Below are 14,764 nucleotides of genomic sequence, written 5' to 3'. Positions count from 1 at the left end.
GTTAGGAAGTGCAGCTCAGTTTCCACCTCATTTTGTGGGCAGCGTGCACATAGCCTGTCTTCTCTTGGGAGCCAGGCAGCCTACGACCACCTTTCTCAATAGCAAGGCTATGCTCACTGAGTCTGCCTGCATATAGTCAAAGATTTTTTTGTGTCAGTCACAGTGATCAGGTATTCTGACACTGTGTACTCTCTGTTTAGGGCCAAATAGCATTCTAGTTTGCGCAATTATTTTTTAAATTCTTTCCAATGTTTCAAGTAATTATCTTTTTGTTTTTTCATGATTTGGTCGGGTCTAATTGTGTTGCTGTCCTGGGGCTCTGTGGGGTGTGTTTGTGTTTGTGAACAGAGCCCCAGGACCAGCTTGCTTATGGGGCTCTTCTCCAAGTTAATTGCTCTGAAGGTGATGGCTTTGTTATGGAAGGTTTGGGAATCACTTCATTTTATGTGGTTGTAGAATTTAACGTCTCTTTTCTGGATTTTTATAATTAGCGGGTATCGGCCGAGTTCCGCTCTGCATGAATTATTTGGTGTTTTATGTTGTACACTGTTCCCAATACTACTTCCTCAAACAGAGGTCACTACCCTCACTGTTCCCAATACTACTTCCTCAAACAGAGGTCACTACCCTCACTGTTCCCAATACTACTTCCCTCACTGTTCCCAATACTACTTCCTCAAACAGAGGTCACTACCCTCACTGTTCCCAATACTACTTCCTCAAACAGAGGTCACTACCCTCACTGTTCCCAATACTACTTCCTCAAACAGAGGTCACTACCCTCACTGTTCCCAATACTACTTCCTCAAACAGAGGTCACTACCCTCACTGTTCCCAATACTACTTCCTCAAACAGAGGTCACTACCCTCACTGTTCCCAACAGAGGTCACTACCCTCACTGTTCCCAATACTACTTCCTCAAACAGAGGTCACTACCCTCACTGTTCCCAATACTACTTCCTCAAACAGAGGTCACTACCCTGCACTGTTCCCACATACTACTTCCTCAAACAGAGGTCACTACCCTCACTGTTCCCAATAATACCTCAAACAGAGGTCACTACCCTCACTGTTCCCAAACTACTTCAAACAGAGGTCACTACCCTCACTGTTCCCAATACTACTTCCTCAAACAGAGGTCAGGTTCCCAATACTACCCTGTCACTACCCCTGTTCCCAATACTACTTAAAAACCACTACCCTCACTGTTCCCAATACTACCTCAAACAGAGGTCACTACCCTCACTGTTCCCAATACTACTTCCTCAAACAGAGGTCAATACTACTTCCTCAAACAGAGGTCACTACCCTCACTGTTCCCAATACTACTTCCTCAAACAGAGGTTACCCTCACTGTTCCCAATACTACTTCCTCAAACAGAGGTCACTACCCTCACTGTTCCCAATACTACTTGGTATCTGATGGTAACTGGTTCCCAAACAATCTTCCCCAAAGCAGAGGTTACTACCCACTAATACCCAAACAGAGGTCACTGTTCCCAATACTACTTCCTCAAACAGAGGTCACTGCTGTGCAAACAGGACATGTCAGGACAGGTCTAGGTTCAGTTACTGTGTAAGCCTGGATAATGATGATCAGTAAGGGACTATGTAAACTGATCTGAGTGTGGTGCTTATAATACAGTAGGGACTTTCCTCTGTTGCTGTAGATACCGTTATTCCACTGGCAGCTTCCTCTTTGTAGTGTTGAGGCCCAAATGACACCCTATTCCCTGTATAGTGCACTACATTAGACCATGGCCCTATTCCCTGTATAGTGCACTACATTAGACCAGGGTCCTATTCCCTATATAGTGCACTACATTAGACCATGGCCCTATTCCCTATGTAGTGCACTACATTAGACCAGGGCCCTATTCCCTGTATAGTGCACTAGATTAGACCAGGGCCCATAGAGCACTATACAATAGGGTGTCAATTGGGATGCGTGTTAGGATGGTTACCATGGCAACATTTCAGCACTGGTGTGCTGTGGGTTTCTGGGTGTTTTAATCTCCAGCTCAACTTCCTCTCTGTCTCATGTCTTCATTTATATCTTAGTTAGTTGGTATCTGATGGTAAACATGGTTACCCATGGCAACAACTTGGATCTACTATGAGCATGATAAGGATGTGACAGTTTTCATTTGCGTGTTGTGTTGATGATGTGTTGTGGTGTGGTGTTGTAGTGTGTGTTGTGGTGTGTGTTGTGGTGTGGTGTTGTGGTGTGGTGTTGTGGTGTGTGTTGTGGTGTGTGTTGTGGTGTGGTGTTGTGGTGTGTGTTGTGGTGTGGTGTTGTGGTGTGTGTTGTGGTGTGTGTTGTGGTGTGTGTGTGGTGTGGTGGTGTGGTGTTGTGGTGTGTGTTGTGGTGTGGTGTTGTGGTGTGTGTTGTGGTGTGTGTTGTGGTGGTGTTGTGGTGTGGTGTTGTGTGTGGTGTTGTGGTGTGTGTTGTGGTGTGGTGTTGTGGTGTGGTGTTGTGGTGTGTGTTGTGGTGTGGTGTTGTGGTGTGTGTTGTGGTGTGGTGTTGTGGTGTGGTGTGGTGGTGTGGTGTGGTGTTGTGGTGTGTGGTGTGGTGTGGTGTGTGGTGTGGTGTGGTGTTGTGGTGTGGTGTGGTGTGGTGTGGTGTTGTGGTGTGTGTTGTGGTGTGGTGTGGTGTGGTGTGTGTTGTGGTGTGTGTAATATTCACGTGTGATGGTTGTTAGTTCTCATTGTGTTGTGTTGTTCTGTGTCCTGTTGTGTGGTTGTTGTTGTTGTGCACGTGTGATGGTGGTATGTTATATTGTGTTATGTTGTGTAGTGTTGTGTTGATGTGCAGGTGGGATTGTGTTGTTTTGTTGTGTAGGTGTGATTGTGTTGTTTTGTTGTGTAGGTGTGAATGTGTTGTTTTGTTGTGTAGGTGTGATTGTGTTGTTTTGTTGTGTAGGTGTGATTGTGTCCTGTCGTGTTATGTTCTGTTGTGTTGCACTGTGTAGTGTCGATCCCGGTGTGATGGTTTTGTTTTGTAATATGTATGTGCTGTGTAGTGTCGATCCCGGTGTGATGGTTTTGTTTTGTAATATGTATGTGCTGTGTAGTGTCGATCCAGGTGTGATGGTTTTGTTTTGTAATATGTATGTGCTGTGTAGTGTCGATCCCGGTGTGATGGTTGTGTTTTGTAATATGTATGTGCTGTGTAGTGTCAATCCCGGTGTGATGGTTGTGTTTTGTAATATGTATGTGCTGTGTAGTGTGAATCCCGGTGTGATGGTTGTGTTTTGTAATATGTATGTGCTGTGTAGTGTGAATCCCGGTGTGATGGTTGTGTGTTGTGTTTCCTTCAGTACTGACCTGTGACCAGGTCAAAGCGGATCAGACTCCTGGACAGGTGAGTTCTAAAACCTGACACCTGATGTCACTCATAATGACAAACACTTTAGGGTGACATTCATGGAATATGGCAATAAGCAGTCAGTAAAATAACCAGAACATTTATAGAATATGACATTAAGCAGTCAGTAAAATAACCAGAACATTTATAGAATATGGCAATAAGCAGTCAGTAAAATAACCAGAACATTTATAGAATATGGCATTAAGCAGTCAGTAAAATAACCAGAACATTTATAGAATATGGCAGTGAGCAGTCAGTAAAATAACCAGAACATTTATAGAATATGGCAGTTAAAATAACCAGAACATTTATAGAATATGGCATTAAGCAGTCAGTAAAATAACCAGAACATTTATAGAATATGGCAGTGAGCAGTCAGTAAAATAACCAGAACATTTATAGAATATGGCAGTGAGCAGTCAGTAAAATAACCAGAACATTTATAGAATATGGCATTAAGCAGTCAGTAAAATAACCAGAACATTTATAGAATATGGCAGTGAGCAGTCAGTAAAATAACCAGAACATTTATAGAATATGGCATTAAGCAGTCAGTAAAATAACCAGAACATTTATAGAATATGGCAGTGAGCAGTCAGTAAAATAACCAGAACATTTATAGAATATGGCAGTGAGCAGTAGGTAAAATAACCAGAACATTTATGGAATAAGGCTGTGAGCAGTCAGTAAAATAACCAGAACAGTTATAGAATATGGCATTAAGCAGTCAGTAAAATAACCAGAACATTTATAGAATATGGCAGTGAGCAGTTAGTAAAATAACCAGAACATTTATAGAATATGGCATTAAGCAGTCAGTAAAATAACAAGAACATTTATAGAATATGGCAGTGAGCAGTCAGTAAAATAACCAGAACATTTATAGAATATGGCAGTGAGCAGTCAGTAAAATAACCAGAACATTTATAGAATATGACATTAAGCAGTCAGTAAAATAAAATAACCAGGACATTTATAGAATATGGCAGTGAGCAGTCAGTAAAATAACCAGAACATTTATAGAATATGGCATTAAGCAGTCAGTAAAATAACCAGAACATTTATAGAATATGGCAGTGAGCAGTCAGTAAAATAACCAGAACATTTATAGAATATGGCATTAAGCAGTCAGTAAAATAACCAGAACATTTATAGAATATCGCAAAGCAGCCTGTAAAATAACCAGAACATTTATAGAATATGGCAGTGAGCAGTCAGTAAAATATCCAGAACATTTATAGAATATGACATTAAGCAGTCAGTAAAATAACCAGAACATTTATGGAATATGGCTGTGAGCAGTCAGTAAAATAACCAGAACATTTATAGAATATGGCTGTGAGCAGTCAGTAAAATAACCAGAACATTTATAGAATATGGCATTAAGCAGTCAGTAAAATAACCAGAACATTTATAGAATATGGCAGTGAGCAGTCAGTAAAATAACCAGAACATTTATAGAATATGGCATTAAGCAGTCAGTAAAATAACCAGAACATTTATAGAATATGGCAGAACATTTATAGAATATGGCAGTGAGCAGTCAGTAAAATATCCAGAACATTTATAGAATATGACATTAAGCAGTCAGTAAAATAACCAGAACATTTATGGAATAAGGCTGTGAGCAGTCAGTAAAATAACCAGAACATTTATAGAATATGGCATTAAGCAGTCAGTAAAATAACCAGAACATTTATAGAATATGGCAGTGAGCAGTTAGTAAAATAACCAGAACATTTATAGAATATGGCATTAAGCAGTCAGTAAAATAACAAGAACATTTATAGAATATGGCAGTGAGCAGTCAGTAAAATAACCAGAACATTTATAGAATATGGCAGTGAGCAGTCAGTAAAATAACCAGAACATTTATAGAATATGACATTAAGCAGTCAGTAAAATAACCAGAACATTTATAGAATATGGCAGTGAGCAGTCAGTAAAATAACCAGAACATTTATAGAATATGGCATTAAGCAGTCAGTAAAATAACCAGAACATTTATAGAATATGGCAGTGAGCAGTCAGTAAAATAACCAGAACATTTATAGAATATGGCATTAAGCAGTCAGTAAAATAACCAGAACATTTATAGAATATCTCAAAGCAGCCTGTAAAATAACCAGAACATTTATAGAATATGGCAGTGAGCAGTCAGTAAAATATCCAGAACATTTATAGAATATGACATTAAGCAGTCAGTAAAATAACCAGAACATTTATGGAATATGGCTGTGAGCAGTCAGTAAAATAACCAGAACATTTATAGAATATGGCTGTGAGCAGTCAGTAAAATAACCAGAACATTTATAGAATATGGCAGTGAGCAGTCAGTAAAATAACCAGAACATTTATAGAATATGGCAGTGAGCAGTCAGTAAAATAACCAGAACATTTATAGAATATGGCAGTGAGCAGTCAGTAAAATAACCAGAACATTTATAGAATATGGCATTAAGCAGATGTGAAGGTACTGTATATTATCCAATAGGACTCTGATTTCCAAATACTGCAACTCACTATTGCATCTTATAATACGTTTTAAAATCCCTCTCTCTCTCTCTGTTCTCTCTTTCGTTCTCTCTTGTTCTCTCTTTCTTTCTCTCTCTCTCTCTCTCTCTCTCTCTCTCTCTCTCTCTCTCTCTCTCTCTCTCTCTCTCTCTCTCTCTCTCTCTCTCTCTCTCTCTCTCTCTCTCTCTCTCTCTCTCTCTCTCTCTCTCTCTCTCTCAGACCACTTTAGAACCTGGGACTACAATATATGTCAATATTTGTATATTTGCTTTTACCCACATGATGTGAATGAACTTCTCCTCTCTCTCAGACTGTCCCAGGTTTAGCTGGTCTCCTGTCTCTGATGAGGAAAAGCTGTCTGGCGTTAAGTAACTCTGGGGAAGCAGCCGGAGGACTGCTTGGAGTGATGCTCCTGGAGGTTAAACACACACACACGCACGCACGCACGCACGCACGCACGCACGCACACACACACACACACACACACACACACACACACACACACACACACACACACACACACACACACACACACACACACACACACACACACACACACACACACACACACACACACACACACACACACACACACACACACACACACACACACACACACACACACACACACACACACACACACACACACGCAAGGACTCACAGAAGCATGCACACTCACACACAGTGAAATCATGCGTGCATATCAACATATACACCTCGTTCACTCATTTCCTGTTTCCTGTTTCTACTTCCTGTGTGTAGAATGTCTTGACAGAGATAGACAGTCTCCTGTCTCAAGGTATCCTAAGCAACAGCCGGGAGGTGAGTAGGTTGCTAGGCGCCGTGGAGGACACCTTGATGCTCATCGGGCCACAGCTCAGAGACACCCACACCACCATGGAAACAGACCACACAGGTAACACACACACATACACATGAACACATACACATGGACTTCCACACACAAACACACACATGCACACATACACATCCTCCTTCACCTTTCTCCTTGTCCTTGTACACAGCTACTGAGCTTGCAGTGAGGAGGGGACAGACTCCGCCCATTGGGCCAATCAGCCTGGCCAATGACAACGTGCGACTGGACACCAGCTGGGAGACAGCCACTGGCAACGGGACGTACCCAGGTAGGCTTGTCATCCTCATCATCATCATCATCATCATATCTATAACTAAGTACTGTATATTTTGCCTAGGTTGCCTAGAAATCCTGGATTCAGCATTTCCTGCTTATTCATATCAAATAAAGTAAAATGGTATTTGTCTCAGGAATCAAAATGCTTACAAGCCCTTAACCAACAGAACAGTTTTAAGAAAAATAAGTGTGAAGAAAAAAATAGGTAAGTAAAAAATAAAACATAATTAAAGAGCAGCAGTAAAATAACAGTAGCGATGCTATATTTACATTTACATTTAAGTCATTTAGCAGACGCTCTTATCCAGAGCGACTTACATATACAGGTGGGTACCGGTACAGAGTCAATGTGTGGGGGTCACCGGTTAGTCGAGGTAATTGAGGTAATATGTACATGTAGGTAGAGTTATTAATGTGACAATGCATAGATAATAACTAGAGAGTAGCAGCAGTGTACAAAGGGGGGTGGGGGGGGGGGGCAATGCTAATATTCTGAGTAGCCATTTGATTAGATGTTCTTGGACCTAGACTTGGTGCTCGGTCCTCCTTTTCCTGTAGTCCACAATCATCTCCTTTGTCTTGATTAAGTTGGGGGAGAGGTTGTTATCCTGGCCCCACACGGCCAAGTATCTGACCTCCTCCCTATAGGATATCTCATCGTTGTCGGTAATCAGGCCTACCACTATTCTGTCGTCGGCAAAACTTAATGATGTTGTTGGAGTCGTGCTTGGCCATGAGCCATGGGTGAACCGGGAGTACAGGAGGGGACTGATCACGCACCCCTGAGGGGCCCCCGTGTTGCGGATCACCTGGGCGCGGCCCTTCAGGAAGTCCAGGTTCCAGTTGCAGAGGGAGGTGTTTAGTCTCAGAGTCCTGAGCTTAGTGAAGAGCTTTGAGGGCACTATGGTGTTGAATTCTGAGCTGTAGTCAAGGAATAACATTCTCACATAGGTGTTCCTTTTATCAAGGTGGAAAAGGGCAGTGTGGATTGCAATAGATTGTATCATATGTGGATCTGTTGGGGCTGTATGCAAATTAGAGTGTAGGGTTTCTGGGATAATGGTGTTGATGTGAGCCATGATCAGCATTTCAAAACACCTCCTTATTCCAGGAATCTTCCAACCAGGAAACCTGAAAAACATGGGGATTCTGGGACAACTACAAGACATTCTGGTAACTTGTTTCATTCTGTGCTTCCCAGGTTTCACTCTAGCTGGGTTGGTGTGTTACAAGACAGTGGAGAGATCTGTCAACAACTCCTTCCAGTACCTCACTGACACGGACACAAACAGAGACACAGCAACCGCCACAGCATCAAAGCCTAGCTACCAGATCAGTTCCAAGGTGGTAACAGCCTTTGTCAGTAACCCAGCAACAGAACACCTCACCCAGCCTGTCATCCTCACCTTCAGACATCTACAGGTATCATTTGATAATATAACATATGCCGTAGTGCTGATGTTAACATATCCCAAATGTAAATATTCTAGTATAACATTATCGTACAGCTACAGTTAGGACTTGCATTTTTCCACATACTGACGATGGCCTAACATACTGATGATGGCCTAACATACTGATGATGGCCTAACATACTGATGATGGCCTAACAGACTGACGATGGCCTAACATACTGATGATGGCCTAAAAGACTGACGATGGCCTAACATACTGATGATGGCCTAACATACTGATGATGGCCTAACAGACTGACGATGGCCTAACATACTGACGATGGCCTAACATACTGATGATGGCCTAACATACTGATGATGGCCTAACAGACTGACGATGGCCTAACATACTGATGATGGCCTAACATACTGACGATGGCCTAACAGACTGACGATGGCCTAACATACTGATGATGGCCTAACAGACTGACGATGGCCTAACATACTGATGATGGCCTAACATACTGATGATGGCCTAACAGACTGATGATGGCCTAACATACTGATGATGGCCTAACAGACTGACGATGGCCTAACATACTGATGATGGCCTAACATACTGATGATGGCCTAACAGACTGACGATGGCCTAACATACTGATGATGGCCTAACATACTGATGATGGCCTAACATACTGATGATGGCCTAACAGACTGACGATGGCCTAACATACAGATCTGTTGAAGAGACTGTTCTCTAAGAAGTGCTTAGCCAATTTTTCATCCTCCTCTCTCACTCTCTCTCTCTCTCTCTCTCTCTCTCCCTCTCTCTCTCTCTCTCTCTCTCTCTCTCTCTCTCTCTCTCTCTCTCTCTCTCTCTCTCTCTCTCTCTCTCTCTCTCTCTCTCTCTCTCTCTCTCTCTCTCTCTCTCTCTCTCTCTCTCTCTCTCTCTCTCTCTCTCTCTCTCTCTCTCTCTCTCTCTCTCTGTTTCTCTCTGTCTCTCTCTTGCTGTCTCTCTCTCTCTCTCTCTCTCTCTCTCTGTTTCTCTCTGTCTCTCTCTTGCTGTCTCTTTCTCTCTCTCTCTCTCTCTCTCTCTCCTCCCTCCCCCCCACCCCCTACCCCAGGTGAGGGCGGAGTCAGCGGAGATGAACTACACCTGTGTGTTCTGGTCGGAGGGGCGTGTCCAGGAAGAGGGAGGGGCGTGGTCAAGTCGTGGCTGTACCAAAGTCACGTCTAACGCTACACACACCGTGTGTTCCTGTTCCCACCTTAGCAGCTTTGCTGTTCTCATGGCCCTCTACCCTGTAAAGGTACACACACACACACACACACACACACACACACACACACACACACACACACACACACACACACACACACACACACACACACACACACACACACACACACACACACACACACACACACACACACACACACACACACACACACACACACTGGGTGATATAATGCTCCTTACCTCATGTTGTCAGTTGAATAGGTTGAGTAATGAGTTAAAGGCTGTGTTGTTGATCTGAGGATAGCTTTGCTTAACGTTAACCTCTTTGGGATGGGGGCGGTATTTTCACATCCGGATGAAAAGCCCAAAGTAAACTGCCTGCTACTCAGGCCCAGAAGCTAGGATATGCATATAATTGGTAGATTTGGATAAAGTTTCTAAAACTGTTCATGTCTGTGAGCATAACAGAACTTATTTGGCAGGCAAAACCCCGAAAACAAACCATCCAGGACTTTTTGTTGTTGTTGAGTTAACTGTGTTTTCTATTAGTTTCCTATGGGAAACTAAATTTATGAGGCACTTGCTTGCAGTTCCTATGGCTTCCACCAGATGGCAACAGTCTTTAGACATTGGTTGATGTTTTTCCTTTGAGTAATGAAGAAGTACAGCTATTAAGAATGAGAGTCAAGCCAAGTGGACTCTTTTGTCTGGTGTGCGCGACCGGGAACTCGCTCCCCTTTCATTTGATCCTCTATTGAACACAGTATATTCCGTCTTAAATTGTCTCGGTTATTGACATTTTAGGATGGTTTAGGAAAGTTGTTTGAAATGTTTGGACAGAGTTTACAGGTAACTTATTAGATCATTTGTCGTCATGTTGGGCGAGTTGGAACCAGTGTTTTTCTGAATCAAACGCCTCCAAATAAATGGCGCGGAACGTCGAGCCGCAACAGGTTTTACGTCTTCAGCCATCCTCAGTTAATGTTAAGCATCTTCAGCTATCCTCAGTTAATGTTAAGCATCCTCAGCTATCCTCAGTTAATGTTAAGCATCTTCAGCTATCCTCAGTTAATGTTAAGCATCTTCAGCTATCCTCAGTTAATATTAAGCATCTTCAGCTATCCTCAGTTAATGTTAAGCATCTTCAGCTATCCTCAGTTAATGTTAAGCATCTTCAGCTATCCTCAGTTAATGTTAAGCATCTTCAGCTATCCTCAGTTAATGTTAAGCATCTTCAGCTATCCTCAGTTAATGTTAAGCATCTTCAGCTATCCTCAGTTAATGTTAATCTTCAGCTATCCTCAGTTAATGTTAAGCATCTTCAGCTATCCTCAGTTAATGTTAAGCATCTTCAGCTATCCTCAGTTAATGTTAAGCATCTTCAGCTATCCTCAGTTAATGTTAAGCATCTTCAGCTATCCTCAGTTAATGCTTCCTCAGTTAATGCATCTTCAGCTATCCTCAGTTAATGTTAAGCATCTTCAGCTATCCTCAGTTAATGTTAAGCATCTTCAGCTATCCTCAGTTAATGTTAAGCATCTTCAGCTATCCTCAGTTAATGTTAAGCATCTTCAGCTATCCTCAGTTAATGTTAAGCATCTTCAGCTATCCTCAGTTAATGTTAAGCATCTTCAGCTATCCTCAGTTAATGTTAAGCATCTTCAGCTATCCTCAGTTAATGTTAAGCATCTTCAGCTATCCTCAGTTAATGTTAAGCATCTTCAGCTATCCTCAGTTAATGTTAAGCATCTTCAGCTATCCTCAGTTAATGTTAAGCATCTTCAGCTATCCTCAGTTAATGTTAAGCATCTTCAGCTATCCTCAGTTAATGTTAAGCATATTCAGCTATCCTCAGTTAATGTTAAGCATCTTAGCCTATCCTCAGTTAATGTTAAGCATCTTAGCCTATCCTCAGTTAATGTTAAGCATCTTCAGCTATCCTCAGTTAATGTTAAGCATCTTCAGCTATCCTCAGTTAATGTTAAGCATCTTCAGCTATCCTCAGTTAATGTTAAGCATCTTAGCTATCCTCAGTTAATGTTAAGCATCTTCAGCTATCCTCAGTTAATGTTAAGCATCTTCAGCTATCCTCAGTTAATGTTAAGCATCTTAGCCTATCCTCAGTTAATGTTAAGCATCTTAGCCTATCCTCAGTTAATGTTAAGCATCTTAGCCTATCCTCAGTTAATGTTAAGCATCTTAGCCTATCCTCAGTTAATGTTAAGCATCTTAGCCTATCCTCAGTTAATGTTAAGCATATTCAGCTATCCTCAGTTAATGTTAAGCATCCTCAGCTATCCTCAGTTAATGTTAAGCATCTTCATCCTCAGTTAATGTTAAGCATCTTCAGCCTATCCTCAGTTAATGTTAAGCATCTTCAGCTATTAATGTTAAGCCTCCTCAGTTAATGTTAAGCATCTTCAGCTATCCTCAGTTAATGTTAAGCATCTTCAGCTATCCTCAGTTAATGTTAAGCATCTTCAGCATCCTCAGTTAATGTTAAGCATCTTCAGCTATCCTCAGTTAATGTTAAGCATCTTCAGCATCCTCAGTTAATGTTAAGCATCTTCAGCTATCCTCAGTTAATGCTATCCTCAGTTAATGTTAAGCATATTCAGCTATCCTCAGTTAATGTTAAGCATCTTATCCTCAGTTAATGTTAAGCATCTTCAGCTATCCTCAGTTAATGTTAAGCATCTTCAGCTATCCTCAGTTAATGTTAAGCATCTTCAGCTATCCTCAGTTAATGTTAAGCATATTCAGCTATCCTCAGTTAATGTTAAGCATCTTCAGCTATCCTCAGTTAATGTTAAGCATTAATGTTAATGTTAAGCATCTTCAGCTATCCTCAGTTAATGTTAAGCATATTCAGCTATCCCTCAGTTAATGTTAAGCATCTTAGCCTATCCTCAGTTAATGTTAAGCATATTCAGCTATCCTCATTTAAAGGCACAGTCAAGTTAGTGTATGTAAACTGGTGACCCGCTGGAATTGAAGTGACATGATCAGTCTGTAAACAATTGTTTGAAAAATTACTTGTGTCATGCACAAAGTAGAATTCCTAACCGACTTGACTAAACTATAGATTGTTAAAAAGCAATTTGTGGAGTGGTTGAAAAACGAATTGTAATGACTCCAACCTAAGTGTATGTAAACTTCCAACTTTAGCTGGATATATATAATTTTTTTGTTGCAAAAAATGTGGGTCTCAAAACAGGTGCCCAGAATGACAGGTCGCCACTAATGTTATATTAAGTAAACCCCTCCCTCTCCCTCCCTCCCCCTTCTCTCTCTTGCTCTCTCTCTCTCTCCCCCTCTCTCTCTCTCTCTCTCTCTCCCCTCTCTCTCTCTCGCCCTCTCTCTCTCTCTCTCTCTCTCTAGAACACCTTTGAGCTGCGTCTGTTGACATGGCTGGGTCTGTCGGTGTCTGTGGTGTGTCTGTTGCTGTGCATCCTGACCTTCTGGCTGTGTCGGTCCATCCAGGGGACACGCACCACCATCCACCTCCACCTCTGTGTCTGCCTCTTCATCGCTGACCTCGTCTTCCTCAGCGGAATCTCTCACACACAGAGCAAGGTGGGTTTAGGGATTTGGGGAGTGTGTGTGTGTGTGTGTGTGTGTGTGTGTGTGTGTGTGTGTGTGTGTGTGTGTGTGTGTGTGTGTGTGTGTGTGTGTGTGTGTGTGTGTGTGTGTGTGTGTGTGTGTGTGTGTGTGTGTGTGTGTGTGTGTGTGTGTGTGTGAGTTTGTGTGTGTGAGGGATCAAGGTATATATAGCTATATCTCTTTTTAATATTTTCCTTGTTACTTTGCAGATTTGGTGTTGCTCCCCCCTAGGATCTTGTACCCCCTTCTGTGCCCAGGATGGCAAAAGAATAACATTTTTACATCCTCTCCTCTCCTCTCCTCTCCTCTCCTCTCCTCTCCTCTCCTCTCCTCTCCTCTCCTCTCCTCTCCTCTCCTCTCCTCTCCCTCTCCTCCCCTCCCCTCCCCCTCCTCTCCTCTCCTCCCCTCCTCTCCTCCCCTCCCCTCCCCTCTCCTCTCCTCTCCTCTCCCTCTCCTCTCCTCTCCTCTCCTCCCCTCCCCTCCCTCCTCTCCTCCCCTCTCCTCTCCTCTCCTCCCTCCCCTCCCTCTCCTCTCTCCCTCCCCTCCCTCTCCTCCCCTCCCTCCCTCTCCTCTCCTCTCCCCTCCCTCTCCTCTCCTCTCCTCTCCTCTCCTCCCCTCCCCTCCTCCCTCCCCTCCCCTCCTCCTCCCTCCCTCCCCTCTCCCTCTCCTCCCTCTCCTCCCCTCCCTCTCCTCCCTCTCCTCCCTCCCTCCCCTCTCCTCTCCTCTCCTCTCCTCTCCTCTCCCTCTCCTCTCCTCTCCTCTCCTCCTCTCCTCTCCTCTCCTCTCCTCTCCCTCTCCTCTCCTCTCCCTCCCTCTCCCCCTCCCCTCCTCTCCTCCCTCCCTCTCCCCTCCCCTCCTCCCCTCCCTCTCCCTCCTCCCTCTCCTCCCTCCCTCTCCTCTCCTCTCCTCCTCCTCCCTCTCCTCTCCTCTCCTCTCCCTCCTCTCCTCTCCTCTCCTCTCCTCCCCTCTCCTCTCCCTCCTCTCCTCTCCTCTCCTCCCCTCCCCTCCTCCCTCCTCCCCTCCCCTCCCCTCCCTCTCCTCCTCTCCCCTCTCCTCTCCTCCCCTCTCCTCCCCCCTCCCTCTCCTCCTCCCTTTCCTCTCCTTTCCTTTCCTCTCCTCTCCTCTCCTCTCCTCTCCTCTCCTCTCCTCTCCTCTCCTCTCCTCTCCTCTCCTCTCCTCTCCTCTCCTCTCCTCTCCTCTCCTCTCCTCTCCTCTCTCAGGGAGGATGTGGGTTTGTAGCAGGTCTCCTCCACCTGTTCTTCCTAGGATCCTTCAGTTGGATGTTGTTAGAGGGGGTTCAGCTCTATCGCATGGTGGTCCTGGTCTTCAACACTACCATAAGGTATTGGATATATTTATAAATTATTATATCTTAGTATATATTTAGAGTATTTAGAGTATATATTTGTATTATACATTTATGTTATATTAATTTAGATATGTAATGTCTGTATTTATATTATTTCCTAATCTATTATATATTTTCATT

The 14,764-nt window shown here is 43.2% G+C and overlaps 1 long non-coding RNA gene and 1 pseudogene across 1 annotated transcript in view; both read left to right on the top strand.

Moving 5' to 3' along the window:
• The window catches only part of LOC124021415, a 71,966-nt gene that overhangs the window by 45,855 nt on the left and 11,347 nt on the right, over positions 1-14,764 (top strand). The gene's annotated exons all lie outside the window — the stretch shown is intronic.
• Positions 2,894-14,764, top strand: part of LOC124021414 — an 18,258-nt pseudogene continuing 6,387 nt past the window's right edge.

The sequence above is a fragment of the Oncorhynchus gorbuscha genome, unplaced genomic scaffold, assembly GCF_021184085.1.
Source record: "Oncorhynchus gorbuscha isolate QuinsamMale2020 ecotype Even-year unplaced genomic scaffold, OgorEven_v1.0 Un_scaffold_1103, whole genome shotgun sequence".
Lineage (NCBI taxonomy): Eukaryota > Metazoa > Chordata > Actinopteri > Salmoniformes > Salmonidae > Oncorhynchus > Oncorhynchus gorbuscha.
Note: the sequence above shows the minus strand (reverse complement) of the source record. Positions and strands in the feature narration are given on the sequence as shown.